General features: G+C 35.9%; 1 protein-coding gene across 1 annotated transcript in view; it reads right to left on the bottom strand.

The window, feature by feature from the left end:
• Positions 1 to 13667, bottom strand: part of CDH11 (cadherin 11, type 2, OB-cadherin (osteoblast)) — a 40767-nt gene extending 27100 nt beyond the window's left edge. Inside the window, exon 1 of the mRNA XM_010185907.1 lies at positions 13532 to 13667. The gene's annotated coding sequence lies outside the window, so the exon portion shown is untranslated. The remainder of the gene's footprint in view (positions 1 to 13531) is intronic.
• Positions 13668 to 20887: the final 7220 nt, after the last annotated feature.

The following is a 20887-nucleotide window of genomic DNA, read 5'->3' on the forward strand; positions in this document are numbered from 1 at the left end:
TTAACTTAATTCTCTCAATTACTTTTTAAACTGTTCTGCATTACCAGACCAATCTTCAAATAGTTTTCAGCTTAGACTCACTGTACAATATACCTGTGGAACAGAAGACATCTCACTATTTTGTTTACATTAAATAATGTTACACAATGTATCAAGATCTGCTATACAGCATATCTAGTTTGCATTACACATACAGCAAAGCCAGTTCTTAAAATAAATCCTTTAGTCCTGAAACACACAAAAATTTCTGTGAGATTCTAGGTACACTAAATCTGGACAAGACTAGAATTAGGACTACTGTATTTCTCCACTGGAATTAGCATATGCATGATTTTTCCTTGATAGAGCTACTTATATGACATCCAGAAATGAGAAAGGTGCAACACTGGGTGTATCATTATTTGTAAGGTCTACTTTAAACAGAACAAGCTGAACTGGAGGATGAGACAATATCAGCTTTTTAAACTTTCAGCTGCACCCCAGCATTTAAGGGCTTTTTGTATGTCTTTCCAGTCAGGAAATCATCCCACTAGGAGATGGATTTTTGCTTCCTCAAATGAACCCCTTCTCCCAGATCAGCATCAGGATATAGAGGTCTATTCATTCACCAGCAGAGTTCCCTCTCTAAGCGCCACAACCATGGCCCTTATTCATCACATACAAAATAGGAAAATTAAAAACTAAAGCACTCCATACCCAGCAAACTGACTTTATGAATATCACTAACGCCATGAGACTAGTCATGTACATAGGTATCTACTGGAAATCAAGCATTAAAGGCCAATATGCAGTAGTATAATGTAAAACGTTTTGTTTAAATGACAAGAGCTCTGATCTGATACAGGAAAAGATTTTAATGCTGTATGTGTAACTGGTAAATCTCATTTTTCGCAATGTGTAATTCTAAAACAGACCAGCAGCAACTAACTCCCTGTGAGCCCTTCTGAAACAGTGAATCTCTCTTCTTGTTGAAGCATATTTCAGATTCCTCCAGAGTAAACAGCAAATAACCCTCATCCGAATGCAAATTGATATAAAATCTTTTTTGTCACTCACAAAACATAATTAGTCTTATGAGACAAAAGTATTTAGTCCAGAAAAGGAAATTTTTCATATTTAAAGATACTTAGAAAAAAAATTCTCTTAGTTATTCCACTGAATAATGAGAACCTCACACTCCCACAATTCATATTTTGCTGTTTTGCACTGGAGCACAATGCAATTGTAAAGGGTTTCCTGAGATTTCAGTTCTGCAGAGCTAAGTATATATATAATTCCACATATGCTGTGCAAACAGCCAAGATTCGAGGTGTATCCTACTATAGAGGGATTCTAGGTCATGGAAGGATTTGTATGTACTAAATACATAAATAAAATCTTTACAGAACTGGTGATTTTCATTTTTAGCAATAGAAGTTACCTTAAAAATGCTAAGTAAGTTTTGTAGAATACTATTTTGAGTTCTGTAGAATCCTATGAAAGGAAATCTTAATCCTTCACATTTTTAAATTATGTTTTTATAACACTGTATTGAATTACTTAGATGTCTAAAGCCAATAATCTTAGCTGTTCCAAAGAATAGTTTTTAAAATGTAACCATATTTTCCTACAGCAGCTTTGAAACTCAGTATTAGGAAACCATAGACAAAAGCCATAAAATGATGGCTCTTCAAAAACAGAAGTCATTTTGCAGGAAAGAGGAAGACAAATAACCTCCTGACTAATATGATGTAAAATATCCTTCAGTATCTACCCCTGAAATCATCACGGAAGGAAAATATTTTCACCAGGCTTTGATTTAGTTTGTACTCATTCAAAAAGAGTGAAATTGCCATTTGGTGTACCTCATACAGAACAGTAGAAAGTAGGAAGACAACTTAGTGTGTTATGAAGTGAATGACATAGAAATAAGCATGAGAGAATGATATTAAAAGGCTTGGGAAATGAAAAATGGCTGTAAACAGAGTTTTACATTTACTTGCTGCCCTGGGGAGATCCACTTAAGATAAATGTGACAGAGGCTGTCTGTTTTTAAGCATAAACTCTACAGGAAAACAACTAACATAAGAAAGGTAGTCTTATTAAAGAACATGGTGATTGATAGAGTCATTTGAAGTAATGACTAAGCTCTTGGTAAAGTTTATTTTAAATAGTAATTGTGTTCTTGTGCATCTCAGGCAAACTGGAATTCTCATAATTTCCTGTATACTCGAAGGCCAATATAGCTGCAGCCTATGTCCATGCTAGTTTCAATATAGGTTGCTATTATCTAAGTGGCTATAAATGACATCCCAAGGAGGAAATAAATCACAACTAAAGTCAACTTACTTCCAACTACTAATGCTGTACTTACATGCTAAGCCAAGCCTGAGTGGTTTTTTTTAACCTCTAAGAATTTACACTTATGAATGGCTAAATAACACTTGTGCTGTGACTGAAAGTCTCTTTGGATTACAGGAAAATGAGACAGAAAGTCAAGATTAAAGAGTAATAACAGAAAACCTATCAAAAATTAAAGACTACAGGCAGGCCTATTCAGCTACCAAACTAAACCAGAAAGAATCCCAACAAGAAATCCATTTCTGCTCTGATCTGTAATCTCTTGCTGAAGGGCTGACAGCCTCCAGTCAGAAATCTAAACTGCATCTGTGGTGATGTACTTACAGCTTCATTTCTACAGGCAGTTTCAGCAGTGCTGCTGAAATGCCAAACTACTATAGCATCTTGTGTGGTCTTTACATGACCAATGTCCTCCTCTACAAAATGTTTTTCCACTTTGAATATAATGCTCCTATACTATGCCATCCCCTGATACCCTCCCAAATTGGTCTCCCTCAAGTCTCTGATAAAAGATTGCCACTTCACAAACGTATGCAAACCATCCTGAGAGTAGTTTGTTTAAGCCTAGCAAGCGTTGTGACTCTCATCTAGAGAGGTTCACATAATAAGATTCTCTGTAACACTTACCTTTATAAAATTTGACAAGTTAGTGAATTACTGAGTCTCTTTCTTTTTCAAATGCATTTGCTAGAGAAAGGTGAGAGCTAAATTTCTAATCAAAGAGCCTTCTCTTTTCTCAGCTTTCTTGAAGCTGCAGAGTGAAGAGTTCACATCCTTCAGCCATGCACATGCAAAGTTCTTTTTGATAGTTTGCTTAACTGTTTAGTTTAGTGCAAATTTCTTCCATGAAGAGCATAAAAGCTACTTTGAGAATTTTTGAATGAACAATTGAATCAATAATTAATTTTTTCATAGGCAGATACTGTCTGTGAAGAGACCTATTTTGGCTTGATAGCATGAGATAATAATATCAGAATATTCAAACACATTCCTAATACAGCGTCAGTAGCTTTAATAAGGGAAACCATCACTGTTTAAGTACCTAATGGGAGGCTACAGCTGAAAGGACCAAACCTGCAATCTAAAATTATTATTTGCAACCCATTACATCACAAGATTAAACAATAATTGCACGAGTATCTTCTGAGGTGTCTTTTTGCAAGTAGACATCATAGAATATTTCCATTTAACTTAAAAAAACCCACACGAACAAACACAAAGAAAACACAACCTTCATGAGATACAACCTTCCCTTTGGCTTCCTGTGCAGCCTGACCTGCTCTGAGCACAAATCAGAACTAACTGTATTTTCAGTGCTCCAAAGCTGTGAGGACTAAGACTTAATTCCCAACATTATGATACAAAACCAAAAAAGCCAACAAGAGGCGTTAAGGTGATGCAATTAGATGCTAAGCATACAAACAGCACAAAAAAGACAAGCTTCTCAGCTTGCTATTATAATTTGGTTTTCACGCAAATTATACATTTGCAGAAAAGGGCAAACAATTCAGTATGTTTTGCATGAACATAATTCATTTGGAGTTAAACCTGTTCATTACATATTTCTAACTGATCATATTAAACACTAATACATCCCAGAGATTACGGAGTGGCACTATTTCTGACCTGTAATTACAGATGATTGTGACAAAACACTTCATGTCTATTCTTCTGATAGAAACCATTAACAACAATAGTTTCAAGGCAGTGCCTTGCTACAGTTGGAATGATGCTTGACACCACGATATTGTGCAGAAGACTTGAAATTTAAATACCTTAAGCCTACAGCCATTCTTGTATAAAAGCCCTAGTTTCAGAAACTGATGTTCCACAGAAAGCTGGTCAAGGGAAATTGGCAAAAATGGGTATGTGTTTAATTAGATTAGTGTTATTCATAGCTGAAGCTATGAATCAGCTATAATTAGATATATTCTCGAAGTGTATTGTATTTTCAAGATATAAATACCTTTTGCCACCATTTCTCTGATATCAAGGGCAAGTCTTGACCTTAAGAGTGCAAAAATCAGGACTTGTGGCATATATCTGCATCTTAGATCACCAGTCTTAGATTTCTGCATCTTAGATCTCCAATGTCTTTTTTTAACCAACGGGACAATATAAAAGTATGTGAGTGTGAATGAATGTGTGTCCGGCCAGGTAAAGTTTTTGCTTCCAAATCAATAACAGTTTTCTTTCTAATGGAGACCAATCAAGTGCTACTTAAAATTAAGGTTGTGAAAAAGAAAGAGGAAAACAACCTGACACTTGGTATAACTGCTGGACTGAGAACAGTATAATTTTTGAATGGAATGACCCTAATATGGGGCAAGTACAGGGAAAAGAATTTCTCTTCATAGAAGAAAAATAGAGGTCAATAACAATACCAAAAAGAATTTACATACATACATACATACATACATACATATATATATATCTAAAAGACTGAAAGCTACAGTGAAAAGAATAGGATTAGGCATTTTTTTCACATTAAATATACCCTTGCATTAAGCATATTTTCTATCAAAATGTTCTTTTCAAAGAGTTGCTGGGGTGATATCACTATTTCAATCCAACCAATTTCCCTTGAAGTCTCCCGTAATGGTAATTAAATAAATTGCTCTCAGAGTAATTATGTTTCTTCTTGAAAAGGAACTATTAGAGTGATGAGAGAGTCTGTCACCAAACATAATTTTTCTAAATACATTGGTACTTGTTTCATTTATAGGAAGAAGGATGGAATACTTAGAAACTTTGGACCTTTTTAGTTTTTGTAAAGGAAATGTAGACTTGACAGTTGAAATAAGAAACAAACCAAAATGACTGCTGACAGTCCTGGGAGTGCACAGAGTATTTAAAGTATTTTCTAAAAGTTTAACTCAGATTAAGTTTTTTTAACTTTGCTAAAGACTCCCCTAATTTTAGTGGAAATTTGCCATATACCCATTAAGCAACTTGTAGCATCCACTGCTTTAATCATCAGAACAGACTGACATAACCCTCTGTCTTGTATCTCAGACTTCATAGAATTTAAATGCAATACTGATGCTTGCTTGCTTTGTTCACATTGCAAGGAATATGGAGTTTAAAGGCCTAGGCAAAACCTCAGTGGGTATGTTTTCCTTTGTATATGAAGCTGAACACTCCCATCTTCCTTTTTCCTTTAAATCTCTTTGATAAATAATATAAGGTTGCATGAGACTAACCCATATGGATTAGTACTTGAATTTCTTTATGGTGTCTTTACAATATCACATCTAGTGATATAGTGCTCTTGTACAATTCTGACCCTATTTTCTTGCACCTTCAAAGACCAAGAGACTCTGTTTTCACCTCAAAAACTCACAAGAGTGATCAAAAGGAAAGGCAATTATTTGGTAACACTTGTACTTCACCTACAATCAAAAATAGCTTACTGAAAATCCAGTGGTCAGAGAGAATAAAGCACCAGACTGAGACCAGCTGGCAAAACTGGATCTGGGGACTCATCCAAGAACTGGGAACATCTTTCTGAACAGACAGACATATTTCTTGTTCAAATGTAATGGCTGTCAGGGTAAACATTTCCTTAAAAAACTTAATTTTTTTTTTAACTCTTAGTTCAAATTTTGTGGACCACTTCCAGCTTCAGATTTGGCGTGTGAGCTTAGAATCAGACCTAAAGAATTATAAATATATATTACAAGCTGTAAGAACTCATGAAGGTTCTATTCAGTCACTTACATTATGCTATGCTATTTGTAAACATAGCTATAACTAAACCCAACTATAATACATGACCCAAATGATTATGTAAGAATAAGATTGCTAATATAATTATTGCTAATATCTATGTCAGAATAAGATTGCTAATAATAATAATAATATTACTAAATAACTATTTAATAATGGGGTTTAATTAAGTAGTGTAAAATATAATTTTCCACTTGTAACATGCATTTGTTAAAATTTCAGAGCTTTGTAAGCTCTGTGAAATGGTGCCACCATTGCCAAAAGCTTTGTGTGAAGCTGACAGCGTAGGCCTCAGTATCCACTAGGACTTGTTAGGCTTCATCAGGACTTGTTTTGCCCTGCCTGAGGCTTGAGTCTGGTTAACTTATTTGGCTGTAAAAGGTTATCTAAGGACCAGGTGACTATTGCCCAACTTGTTTTGGCTTTTGACTTAGCTTTGGATGACTGTGTGTTGCAATACCATTGGTTTATGTATATATTTGTAATGAATACGTAAGAATAACAATTTGCTGTTCTGTATAGAATGAGCTATCTATGGCCCCCGAATAAAATGCAGCATAGAGACAGACATGGGATGATATGAGGAAATTTTAAAGTCCAGCTACAAGACAATAGTGGAGGCTTCAGGGCTGTAAACTGATCACCAGGGGTCAGCTACTGGCCACTGAACAAATTCAACTCTGGAAGCCACTCAAAACCAATCTTAGAGATAACACTGAGAACAAAGGACAATATTCAATATGTGTAAACCACACCATTCACAGTAAAACTAGATGTAACGTGGAACTACAGACCAATTAAGAAAGTGCAAGGTGTGGAGATGTGGGGCATGTTGGCAAACATAAAAATGGCTCCAGGTGGATTCTAGAGTGAAGAGGAAGAAGGCACCATCATTGTATTGCTCTGGGATGCAAAGGTGCTCCATCTCTGTCCCTGCCTGAAGACACCTGCCTGAGAGGCAGCTGATGGCGAGTGTGACACTAGAGAAAGGGTAGATGCTAGAAAGCTTGTGTGTATAATTTTTCAACTGTACATAACTTGCATAAGAGCTCAAGACTGGTGAACTGATAATTCTTTGATTATACTGTTAAGAATTTCATTTAACAGTACATTCTTGGCTTTATAGATAAGTTTTGTTTCTTTGGCCTAAATGAGCTGCACAAGCTGTAGCATAATAAACTGATGGCAACTTCAAGCAATTTAGTCTGCTTTTTAAGCAAATAAAATCACAAAAGCTCTACATGGAGAAAAAAGGTCACTCCATTTGATGTGGGGTTTCTTGAATACACAATTATTGTATTATTCTGTTTATCCTGCAAGCAGCAAAGTAGCAGTAACCACTGGGTCACTAGCTTCACTGTGAAATAGCACAACGCAGTCTTTGTTGAGCTTTCCTTGGAGTGACTCATTGTGATTCACTGGAAGACTGTTCCCTGGGATGGGGCTGTTCTCTCCTGCATCTTGTGCAGGGCAGAGAGGGAGAGAAGACAGAAGCGGTACCTTTGGACATGTAAACAGAAGAACATAGCAATGAAGTTTTCAGTTAGTACCCAGTCTTGAAATGAACAGCTCACCAGTGAGTGCTATATGTTTGTGCAAATAAATTCCCTGTAAAAATTAAGAGAAATATTCTTGTTTCCAACATGCTGCAACTCATACATGTTGCCCACAGAGAATGTATGAAAACAGCTTAGGAGGGTTGAGGGAGAATCTTTTGGTTGGTTGGTTATTTTTGCTTCAGTGGAGCCTCAGTTCACAAAATATAGCTTATAGCATGAAACTAAGCCAAGAGAGCCAGGAGGCCTCTCTGAGTGACCAGACTTTTGAGGTTACGTAATCTGTTTTTCTATTCTGGGGGAGAGAAGGGAGAATGGGAGGCCAAGTAGCCAAGTTCTCTTGTAAAAGTAGGTATAAACCTATAAGAGTACAAGGGGATCAGATCCCAGAACCATGACTTTTCAGTATTTTAGACTGCTGTTTCTAAAAGAAGATTGTGTTCATAAGCAGAACCAGAGAATATCTTGGAGGGTCTGTCCTGTATTTGATTCCAAACATTATATGGACTCAGACTTCCCCTTTTCTGGCCTCTCCTGTTATCCCATTGAATTCATTAGAAGGTTGTGGCTACCAGCCAAAAGAAATGGTTAATGCATCCCAGAGCCCATATTGTTTGAAATATCTTCTGAAACAGGAATTCATAGCATTGCTATAATAAAACTCAGATCTCAACATTAAAGTAGAAGTCTATGTATTTGCCACACATACCAGAATAATACAGAAAATCTGAACCATGAAACTCTGAGGAAATTAGGAAAATATGCAGTAACATCTAGAAAGAAGCCACTAGGACTTGGCTGTACTGTTAAGAATAAGCTTAAGCAAGAGCTAAATAATATGTTACACAGGTAGCAACAACAGACCTAAAAGGTACGTCACTGAACCACAAATCCTTTTTTTTTGCCACACTGAAATACAGCAATTTTAGACTGGACTAGAGCAGTTACTACCTTAGATAAGAAAAGATGGGATTGAGTCCCGATTCTGCCCTCGCTTTGCATCTCCCCAGCTCCAAGAAGGTAATCTTTTTCTTTGATGTAGCTGTTTAGTGTGTTCTGCTCTATTCTCTTTTATATTGTGTCTATTATTATACATTCAAAGTATAATGAAATATGTGGTTTCCATCCCGAAATAGTACATATTAATCTTCTGCAGGAATTACAAAATATTTCTTTTATAGACAGGAAACTGTATAGCTTTTTCCTGTAAAGGAATAGAAGTACAGACTATGCCTAAAACCTTGGAACAAACCTTCATTTACGAGACACAGGAATCATTTTTATTCCACTACATGAATTCAGTGGGCTGCCACAGGCCAGTCATAATCTGTTATTGTTTCCTTGCAACCTTGTACTATTAATTTTTCTTTTTAATGAACTGTCCAGTCTAGTTTAGCTATGGGAACTATGATGGAGCTGCAATATAAATGGTTTATGTCATGCCTTTGTCAATAGGCTTTCCCCTACAGCACTAGAATGTAATTGAAAAGCCATTTTAAAATAAAGTAGCTGAATGGTTGCAAATGCAGGTTGTCAGGAATAAAGTGGGAAAATCCTTTGCATTATATTAGATTTTACCAATCACAACTTGTGTGACTTTATTAGTGTTTATACAGATTAGTAAAGCCACATAAATCACGTATGTTTGCATGGTTATATTAGCAAGTATTCCTGAAAGATACTGAAGCAATTTTTAAGGAGTTTTTCTTCAACTGTGACTAACAATGCAGTAATTGGTTTTGTTAAATACCTCAAAAGAATTAAATACACTAATTTTTGTTTTGTTTTGTAACATACAGAATATGCCCAAGTTTAAGACAATAAACTGGCTTCTGAGTAGAATTCAAGACAGTTTTTGTTTTAAATGAGACTTTGAGTGGCTGCATACACAGTAATCGTTTTATATATAAAATATATGTGTGAGGCACATAACTTAGCTTTCTCTTATGTTTATTTATTCTAGCCCTGGATGCGTGTGTTTGTTCTTAGAGGCATGACAGTGTATGTTTTAATAAATATTATTATTATTGTTATTATTATAGCCCAAAGAGAGCAACTATAGAAAGCATTTACAGTTAAAGCTGACATCAGGTTTTTTTGATAAATTCCCACCAAAATTGTTTCCGAAAGACTTTGATTTAGCTTTTGGTTCACACTTCTCACCTTTAAAATGACTATGGAAATTTTGTCTGAAATGGATTTTATTAGAACATGTATTTCACAGCTAAACACAAAATATTTGAAGTTGTTCTGACTCAGAAGCAATTGGATTTTTAGAGAGTTTTTTAGTCAATGTACCAATCTTCTGATACCTTTTTCTCCTCTTCTGGCAAGCATCTGCAGTTTGTGCAGTGCAGTCTCTCCTTTGCTTAGGCAAATCTCACGCCTCAGAGGAACCTCAGGAGACTCGTGTGACCTAGCCCTGCTAGGCTGCTCCAGTCCACAGGGCAGAGCTCACTGCAGCCCAGATAGGACTGGATTTCCCAGAAGGCTGGGAAAATGCAGAGATGAGTGTTTCATGACTCAACTGTATCAGCCTTTGAGGGGAAACTTTGGCCATTGAGATCTGAATTTCAATTCAGGTACACGTTAGTTGTTTCCAACAACAAACTACACATTTCAACAAAGTCAAGATTCTTTCAAGGCAACAGTACTTCATAGAAATAGTTTTCTATCAAAAAGCAGACAGGAAAATCCAAAATGTCCAAATTATGAGGTATTAAGTCTATAAGAGGTAGGGCAGTGTGAACATGTTTCCCCACTTGGCATCTTTTAGAAGCCTTTGTAATTTATAACAAAATAATCATTCTTCTTTGGTATCTGTTTGACCAGGATATATGTCTTACAATTATTCTAACAATATTCTAAAGGTATTTTAGCTCAGGCAAGTCTTGTAGAGCACCAACAAAGCAGAGGTAACAAATTCATACTCCATCTCATTACACAGACTATGTGAAATGAGACTGACACAAGCAGATTGCTGCTCTTAACAGTTCAGTCTTAAGCCTTACTTTAAGAAGAACCTAAGGATTTAATGTACTTTGGAGTGTCATCCTACTAAAATCATTTTTGCCCTCATATATGAGCTGATTTCATTTAGACTACTAATGTCCATCCAAAAATATATGCAATAAGCTGATCTTGCAGACATACTAAGTGTTTGTTCTGTGTTGTAGTTCTGTGAGTTGAAGCTAAGAATTTAAAAATTCAGGTCTTAAAACCTATATAAATGGCTACTAGTAAAGAAGTGAAGTGAGACGTGTAATCCAGGTTAAAGCAGGCAATTGGAGATGTAACACTTTCTGTTCAGAAATGTAGGCCTCATTAAATGTGCTAGCACTGTACTAAGACAGGGTGATTCTAAGTAACTGAAAATTAACCTTCTTTCCACATGGCATTTGTGCAGAAACAAAACTATACAGCAATTTCCTTCCAAGATCTACTTTCTATGTCAGGATTGCCATGGTTTTCCCATTATAGCCTAAGCTTGTTGTGCGAGAATTTAAAACAAATAATAAAAAGGATTCTATATATGAAAAAGGCAAAACCAACACTGGTTTATATATTCAGAAATTGAACCTATGTTTCTCATCCCATATGAGAGGGACTTTTAAATATGGCAGTATTCTTTTTGGGGGGTCCCACAGACCTTTTATTCATATAGAATGTTTTCTGAGTAACAGACTTGAGAAGAAATTTATCTGTTGTACTACTCTCATTCCCTCTATAACTTTGGTATAGAAATTCCAAACAGTATACAGAAGGGTATCTCTAGTCAGGATATTCCCATGTAAGGAAGCTACTGGCCATCTTCTGGTGTGACTCAGTAGCCAAGCCTATGCTGTAGCTCCAAATGAGCTCAGTAGTGTCTTTCTGTCTGCCCTGTTCTTCTTTGTTCCATTAACAATAGTTAAACATGAATATTTACCTGCTCAACTGTTTGATTACTTAGATACTATAACAGTAGTATAACAGCCTGTGCATTCCTGAACAGGCACAGCTGGAAACAATTCAAGAAAGAAAGATCTCTCAAAAGAAGAGAAGAGAATCTAAGAAGCATATGGATGCCCAGGTTTACATGATAATCAACAAAAGCAATGCTTGTTCCTCCTCTTTTGCAGGAAGGCACTTCACACCCCAACCAGAGGGAACTTCCTACAGTCTCTCTGCAGGAAGCTTTCTTTCAGAAATTATTTCCTTGAACTCTGAAATGTGAAAAACTACAAAAATAGACACAATGGTTTCTCAGATAAGACATGAAAAAACACTTCACTAGAGACCCAGTTTGTTAAGTTCACTTATCTCATATACTAGTGAGAGTGATGGGCTTTCAAGATTTCCTTTAAGGTTAATTCTTGCAGTCCTTAAATTTGTAAAAACTAAATTTACTTGGAAGTGTAGCTCTGAAGTCAAGAACAAGAAAAGTAAAAAGAGGCCTGAACTAAACCTTGAAGTGAGATATAAGAAAATGCCAGAAGATGCAAACTGAGGCAGTTGTGAGAAAATTCATCTAACTGCGAATGTGGGGCAGAGTTTGAGAAACTGCATGTATAACTACTTTAAGAAATTTTTGCTATATCTTCTTGATACCCATATATGAGTTTGAAACCTACTGAGGAATTCCTCAGTCAAACCAAACACTCTAACTTCATTCTACTGAAAAGCTGTATCTGAACTAGAACTGAGCATTGTTTGCAATATTTGGCCCTTGTGTTTAGTGAAGGACAGGGTAAGACTCTCACATGCTGAGCTACAGCTCTCCCTAAGCAAAGGAGTTTACACATTTCCCACCTAAATTAAATTGATAGCTGTTGGTATCACTGTCAAATAAACTCTGTTTCAGCCTGATGCTAATTGCTGCACTCTACCTTAACAAGTCAGTGGCTATCATAAACACATATCCTATATAGTTGCTCACAAGGATGTTTAAGTATACGGCCCATTTGGCTGCCAGAAATAAGATTATCATCATTCAAGGACATTTCCACAGAAATGAAGCACCTGTCAAGCAGGACTTGAGTGCACTGAATGTAAAAACTGTGAATGAGTCAGCTAGACAAAGAGCTTTAATATCCTGGGCTTTGTACTCTTTATCCTAGACAATTCAGATAGGATCATGTCTTTGATTCTGTTAAAATAATAGTATTTACATATTTATTATCTATTACATTTAATCTGTTTCTGTGTTATTTTAAAAAAGCATGGACACTCCTGTAAGTGGACAATTCTCACCTCTGTGGAAAGTCACAAAGGATATGAAAAATTAAAGGTATCAGAGCAGCAGATACAACTATTTTTAGGTCTACAGTGTTCCATACTGCTTTATTTCCACACTTTCCACAGTCACCTTTCTCTGAAGCCTAAGAATCACCACTAAATTCTTCTTCTAACCCAAGTCTGAGCAGTTCTATTAAGCTCAGTGGTAATGCACAAAATATCAGAAAAATAAACCCAACATGGAATTAATCATTCACTCATGTAGACCTAGAATAAGAGAAGTATGAATTTTTTGACTGATAAAATAGAGTTGGAAGCCTAAACATTACGAAATTACATCTCTGTTCTTCAACGCTACATTGCCATGAGTTTTCAAGAGATTCTCTGATGGTTAAACAATAAATTAAACGTGTGATCCAAAAAATGCACCTTATCAAACCATGCTTTACAGACATAGAAGGATGGTCAGTGTCCTACAGCATCAGCTCTCCCAAGTGACAATCAAGACCAGTGGATAAACTCTGTGATGCATGAGAAAAACTGTCTGACAGCACACATCAAGCAAGGGATTAGTCATTGCAGAAATGCTCCCTATATTGTACAAATATTGTCGACACTATAGAAACAAGAGACTAGCTATGCATATCTGACATCACTTTGAAGATCATATGTTTGGATGTACTACTTACCTTCACCCACTGGAAACTTGCTGCCAATTTATGTAGCATATTCCACACATTTGAAATGCCACTTAATGAGACTATGATGACAATGCAGATGCTAAGTTTTCTGCTGCCACTTATCCAGTACTTCAGCTCTGGCTGCAAAGAATGAAAAAGTTAATTTAAAATCCAATGCAATGTTGGTACCATAATAAAGGAAAATTAAATTCTACACTTTATAAACGATTACAGTAGCCTAAAGAGAGTTTAAAGACTAGCAATTAAATAATACTAATAATTCCAAGGAGAAAAATTAATAAATAGCTTTACCTTACTATTACTAGTCTATGACTGTAGACTTACTATTGCAAGAACGTTTCCGTAACTAAAACACTGGAGGCCATATCAAAATTCCTTCACATCTTTTTTGTTACCGCTTGAAAAAACAGAGTTCTATGAAAATCTGTTCTGGGAACACTATCCAATAGAAGATGCACTGTAGGGAGAAAAGTAACAGCTGCAGATACCATTAGCCAACAGGATGTGTTTTGAACATTTCTAAGTGCTCTAAAGGCATATTAGAAAATTTATTATTTTACCATTATGATGGAGAAGGGAGTAGATTATTTTAGTAAGTATAACTACCACTACAGTAGGGAAAAGGTATCTAGGATAAGACATCTGAAGGAAGAAAACAAGCAACAGGAGCCTCTGCCTGTACAAAGTTGTTTTGATGGTTAAAATTATTTTGTAAATGGGATAGTGAGTTGAGACAGTCTGTATAGAGTGCAGAAACAAAAAGAAACCAGCTGAATCATTTCTTAAAAGATGAGGTAAGTCTTTTCTTGAACTTGAATTAGTAAGTTAAGAATGCTCACAGTTTCACAGAGCAGACCCTCATCAATCTCTGTGTTTCTGACACATTCTTACTCAAGTAAAATACATAGTTAATGTGCTTGAATGCAAAAGAAATACTCAGTGTGTTCTATTGTTATGTACTGATGTAGACACTGTATTTCTGATGCTCATTTGATACCTTGATAGACTCTTAAGTGAGTACTAAAGGAATCCTAGGACTAGGACTCATTGTAGCCAAGGAAATCAGCCTAGATTACCCAGTACTTCCAGTTTTATTAATTTAGAATGTCTAGGGTGAATTATTGCAAAATACTCTCTGCAATTTGGGTTGATACATCCAAATCAGTAATTTTCTGCAGTATTTAACCGTTAAAGCTGTCTCTTCTATAGCAATCTTCCACTTTTCACCCCCATGACAGCAATCAAGTTTTACTTGCACAAAATAGTTCAGCAGCACAGTCCAGATTTAAAAGTTGCTTGCAAAAAAACAGGAGAAATGAATAGGCATTGACTGAATATTACATATTTAATATTACAATATTATAGGAACATTTTTTACACTTAATCCATCAAAGGAAGAAATAAAATCATGTGGCTTCTATTGCCAGTTGTAACTGCAGATATGTTGACTCACTGTTTTAAAAATTGGCAATATACATGCAATAAAAAATACATTCCTAGAAAGTTTGCTAGGAATTTTGCTAAGGTAAGCTCTACAAAGTAAGGTATGTTTTGTGCGATGACCAAGTCACTAATATATAAAGCACTTGGTTTACAAAAATATTCTACATTTGAAACATATTTATGCAATTTGCTATGAAGTATGTACGGCATTTTAAAATATGCTCATCTTGCAAGCAAAATAACTTTTTATCAGAGGCTCCTGTTAAATTAATGCACAGTTCATATGAATTAATAAAAAGACTAAAACTGAATAAACATTCTTATTTTGATATTTGTTCAATATCTTTACAGATGACTTTGCAGCTCAAAATTTCTTTTTGCCCAAGACATTCAAAGTTGCTTAGATAAGCATGTCTCAAAATATCCTCTTACATATTCCTATGGTCTATTTTTTTCCAAGATCTGCTTTTGCTTTTACAGGCAAAATAGTTGATAATAGGTAATACCAGTCTTCAATCTGACCTGCTACACTATTAAGCTTTTTTCTGTACATACACCTGACCACCAGATAGTGAAGTGCCTATGTACATAATAATTTAATTGTCAAGTAAAGGCTCCATTTTCCAGTTACACTGCATTTAAACTGACATCAGAGGTTACAAATCAATATTTTTTGTAGCACTAATCATTATTTGAAGCAAATAAATCTTCATATGAACATCAAGCAAGGAAACTCCTCTGGATATCAATTTTCATTAAAAACATGATTTAAGACTGCCGAATTATTTCCATCATTATTATAGCACAAGCAACAGTTTAGCTGATTAATTGATACATAGGTATTAGATATTGCTTTTAATGCATATTATGTTTTTATTTTCTTATTTTCTTCTACAGTTGAGTATGCATTCAATAGTAAGTTTTTACTAACTCTATAACCTTTACAAGACAGAAAAGTCAAAGCAAAAACTACTGAATTTACAGAAGGTATTTCAAAGTGCAATTATAGTTACAAGAAAACTTCAAAAAACATCCATTAAACAGTTTCAATGCTCCAAATAGATTTTACACAGTGGCACTTTAAATCAAAAGCTTAAAATAAGCCGTGGCTTCTGAGTCAGTTTATACAAAGTGACAACTCGAACAATTTTGAAATGCTGCTAGTTAGAGGGGAAAAAAACCCAAACCCATTGTCACTATGGTAATTATTTCACAATGCCTGATGTTAAATGGGCAGTCCTGTGGCCTAAGAAGCAGCTGAATCCTGCATTGTCCTTGCATGATAAAAAGATTTGAAAGTCTGAAAAGCAGAGGAACGGAATCTCACAGCTTCTTAGCCTTCGCTCTGAAAGGGCCATTGTAACATCATCATAAATCCTGGGCTCCCCAGGCACTTGACAACTAAAGGAGTGGACAATAGAATTCTTGTGTTGAACAAAACACTCCTTGTCTGCCAAAGGGACTTATCTGCTTCATTTACAAATGTCTTTCATTGTACGAAAATAATTCCCTATTAGAAAAACTATTAGGAACAGAACTAAATAAATATTCACAGCTTTGTGGTCCATTTGGCAAAACGAATCAACTAATACAATCAAGGAGCATGCAAAATATGAGATTTAAACCAAGGAAACCCAAAACAACCCTAAACTTCTATTTATCTTGGTCTCTCCATTTTCCCTTTTTGTGATTGCAGGGAATTACAGTGAATACACAATTGTCTCTACAAAAAAAGACCCAGGTACATTACACTCATGAAAAGAGATGAAAAATATTAGAAATCTGCAAAGATCTCAGATTGAAGCGAAATTGTATCCAATGTTCTTTTAAAGTTAAATATTTCTGGAAGAGTGATTACAGAAATAAACTGGGGAACATATCTGAGTGTTTAATGAAACAGAGACAAAATACTTAAAATCCCAGAAGCATTTTAACTGTGGATTTATAACTAGATATGTTTAGGTCTTTGTTACTGAAACATTCAAAGGCATTAGGGATCACTTTCTGAAATGAAATGGTCACCAGATTATTGCAACTTTTTTCAAGCCAAATGAAAATTCTGGCATCTATCAGAGAAATGAGGGAGACTAAAATATTCCAAGTATATGCAACTTCAAAAAGCTATTCTAACATAGGCAGAATTGCATTGCATCATGTTTCCACATAAATAGTTGTTTGATTACAATTTACTACAAAAGTGCTTATGAAAAGGCAATTTCCAGCATACAAAATTATTATGGAAAAACCCTACTGATCTAAAGTATTGCTCAAGCAAACAGTACTGACCATATTCAAAGCAACAGAGTAATCTGTATAGCTGAATCAATATCTACAGAAGTTGAAACTTCAAGACTGAATTATTGATCATACACTACTCACATCAAATATGGAAACAATGTTTTTACACAGCCCAGGCAAATGGTCTGAGTGGCTGAATAGCTTTTTTTCTCATGTCTAATTATTATAAGCCTACAAAACATAGAGGTATTTCTAACCTGCCTATTAAACAGATATTCAAGTGGGAAAATTAAATATTCAGAATGTACAAAAACCTAACAACAATACTGTTAAAAATGCAGGAAAGCACCTAACAGCATTTAAAATAAAAATAACACAGGTTTAAGCTCACAATCACAGGACAGAAACCAGGATTTAGGAATTTATGAGTTTTCCATGGATCCACCATGAATTTGCAGTCTGACCCTGCCACACACCACTTAACCTTGAAGCCATTTCTAAAAGTGAACAAAAGCACATAATAAAACATTACGCCTATGAAAAATGTACTAATCAGTATAAAAAACAGAGGAAAGAGGCCTGAATTCAGACCTCCCACATGCTAGCTGCATATCTCTACTGTTTGGGTGGTGCAAAGCTTCACCACTTTTTCTCTCACCTTCTGTCCTCAGCAAATAAGTAACTGTTCTAAAGATATAAGTTCTGATTTAACACAAAGTTTAAACTTGACTTCTCAAATGCCATTTTTTCGTGCTCGCTATTCTATACTATGCATCAGCAAAACTTCCCTCCTCTTGAAACCGTATCATCTGTATAAATGTAATTTGCATAAAGTTATTCTGTTAATTAATGCAATTGATAATTCAGGAACAGGTCTTCAACAAAAATTGTTTCCTGCCAGACCTCATAGTTTCATTCTAGCTCCTACTACACGACACACAACCACACCACATTTTTTATATAGTCAGCAGTATCTGTTTAGGTATATAAAAAAATGGATCTGAACTGAAGTTTAATTCTCAGTGCAAAATTGGCATTTAACCCTGTCAGTGAATGTGTATCTGAGTGCCTTGACTAGGAGGGTAGTGTCCTTGGCTATGTATAAATTGCTCCTGCAAGCTATTATCTTAGCATCTAAATAAGCTTATGCTCTGAATCACCTTCCAGGAGAATCCAGCTGTCTGTAGTAAGTGGAAAAAGATAAGTTGAGTAATGAAAATCCCCACATGCAGCAACCAATATAGCATCTGAGAATAATTTAGGTGGGAAGGGACCTCTGGAGGTCATCTGGTCCAACTCCACCCCTGAAAGCAGCACCAATGTCAAAGTTACTTTAGGTAATTAAAGCTGTCTCTTCATCACTGTTAATAGCTGAAATTAGCAGCATGACCAAGGTCTCTCTGTGTGGACATGAATGCTTTAAGGGCTCACCACCTTATGCTGAAAGACGGTCACATGAAAAGTAATAGAACAAAATAAAGGGAAGCACTGCATCAGAAAGAATAAAAAGGCAGTCCTGTATAATTTGCCTTATAAATACACACATATGCAATTACATGGTCTATTGGCAGGTCAGGGCCAATGACTTTGATGATTGATTGCATTTCAGGGTCTGGGGGATGTTTGCGTTGCTCTGTGTGTGCTCCTGAGCGCCTAGAGCACCTGCAGCATATCTAAGCAGTGATGGAGGAGCATACATACTCTGTTATGGGCTTCCTCCACCACAGTACTTGAACACTTCAGATTGTTTTTATTACCTCCTGGTTCTGAGGTAGGAGTGTTATTATCTGTATTTTACAGCACAGTGTTCAGTCCTGGAGGAACTACGTTTTCAACTCATGGTTCTCCTAAGAAGACTGTCATAAAACGACGCTTGAAAAAAGATTTTGAACCAAGCAGTCGCACCATTCTGTACCTTCCTCCAGAAAGAAAGAAGGACCTTGCCACTCAGGGGGATGCCTTGTGGAAGGCAGGACATGAGAGGAAAGCAGGACACACAAGAAAAGGACAGAAGCCAAGAGCTGCAGAGAAGGTTCCACACAAATAAGGTTCTGTTCAAAGCAAGTAAACAGCTGGATTCTCTTTCTTACAAATATTCTGATTTTATATTACACTCTCTATCAAAATATTCTCCCTTGGCATTTCTATCCCTTCACCACGCTGCTGAGTGCTGACTAACATTCAGCAGTTTGCAATGCCACAAGCAGGGAATCGGTGAGCCTGACTGCTTCCAAATACTGTGCATTGAAAAGTAGTCGACCATCCTGAATACTAAGCTGTTAGCTGTGAGAGCCACAAGTCATGGCAGAAATTAACAAACTAAAAAGCAGAATAGCTGTATGCTCTCATGAAAGAAAAAAAATACATCCTAATGCTTTTCAGAATATCAACAGACTACAGGCTAAAGCCCAAATCTGTTCTGTCCAAGGCCACATTAAATTGCAGTAAGAGAAAAGGTTCATGTGGGCTCACAGGGAACAAATCAGCCCCCCTCAGAAAAGCTCTTTGCAGATCACGTGTGCGCCCAGGTCCTGTGCTCACCCAATACAATATGACTTTTTCAGTTTCTTCTTGCTTTTGGGTCACAAGTGCCTGAAGGTAGATGATAGGCCCTTGAGGATAAAGTCTGTATTAATTAGCTTCATGCTGCTCCAGTCCCATCCTATCCAGGTACTAAGAATACAAGTAGATTGGGAAGCCTGAAGGCAGGTATGTTCTGTCATTTTAAATATCATAAACCAAGCCCTCCATTTCAATGTTTCCAACTTCTCTCAGTTTCTTCTAAAAACTAAATTTGGAAGAAGAGGATCCACAGCAAGTAGATAAATACTTTTTATTCATATATGCCTATATAGATAAATGTGCACCTAAATAAATCTTAATAAAAATATTTTATACTTTTTCATTCACAAACAAATATTTCTGTGAACCACACTGTACATAATTTAAATTCCCTGCATTTGGAAAAAGTCTTCACTTGTCCTCTAAAAGCTAAACTTTTTATATTTGCTGTCCAGCAGATCAACTTAAACGTATGTTCTTGAACCATCACCAGTATAGTCTCACTTGGATAAATATATTATACATACAAAGCATCCAAAATCTTTCTTCTGCTCTCTCTTATCAATCTCTTCTAGTGACCTGAAAAGAAAACCTAAAAATTGAGAGCCACTGAAGTATATGCTGAATGCCCCCATTAGTCAAGCTGTAGGGGACACTAAGCACAGAAAAAAATTTCAACTAACCTTTCAAAAAATCTTTATAAAAATGTTCTACAAAATCATCCTGCTGGTTCCAGGTCCACTAGAGACACCCAAGAAAGAATAATTCTGGGACATCAGAGGTACCATAACGGAGAATAGCTCAGAATTCGCCCAAGAGACTCAAGAGAGATGGAGTTCTTTGGTCTTAGGGACATTTTTTTCCTATCTCCTCTCTTTTATTAATAAATACAGAAAAGAGGAGCTGTTCAAAGTCACCACAGAGATCTGACATTTCTGAATTTCTGTGTATCTCATTCAACTCACTGAATATCCCTGCCACCCCAGAAAGATACATGGTTCTTTCTGGGAAGCCAGCAAACCCAGCAATGACTCTTCAGACACTTGTAAAGCTTTTTAAAAAAGTCTAGTTCAGTCTTATTTCTGGACCAAATATACCTCT

Source organism: Mesitornis unicolor, unplaced genomic scaffold, assembly GCF_000695765.1.
Source record: "Mesitornis unicolor isolate BGI_N332 unplaced genomic scaffold, ASM69576v1 scaffold13196, whole genome shotgun sequence".
Classification (NCBI taxonomy): domain Eukaryota; kingdom Metazoa; phylum Chordata; class Aves; order Mesitornithiformes; family Mesitornithidae; genus Mesitornis; species Mesitornis unicolor.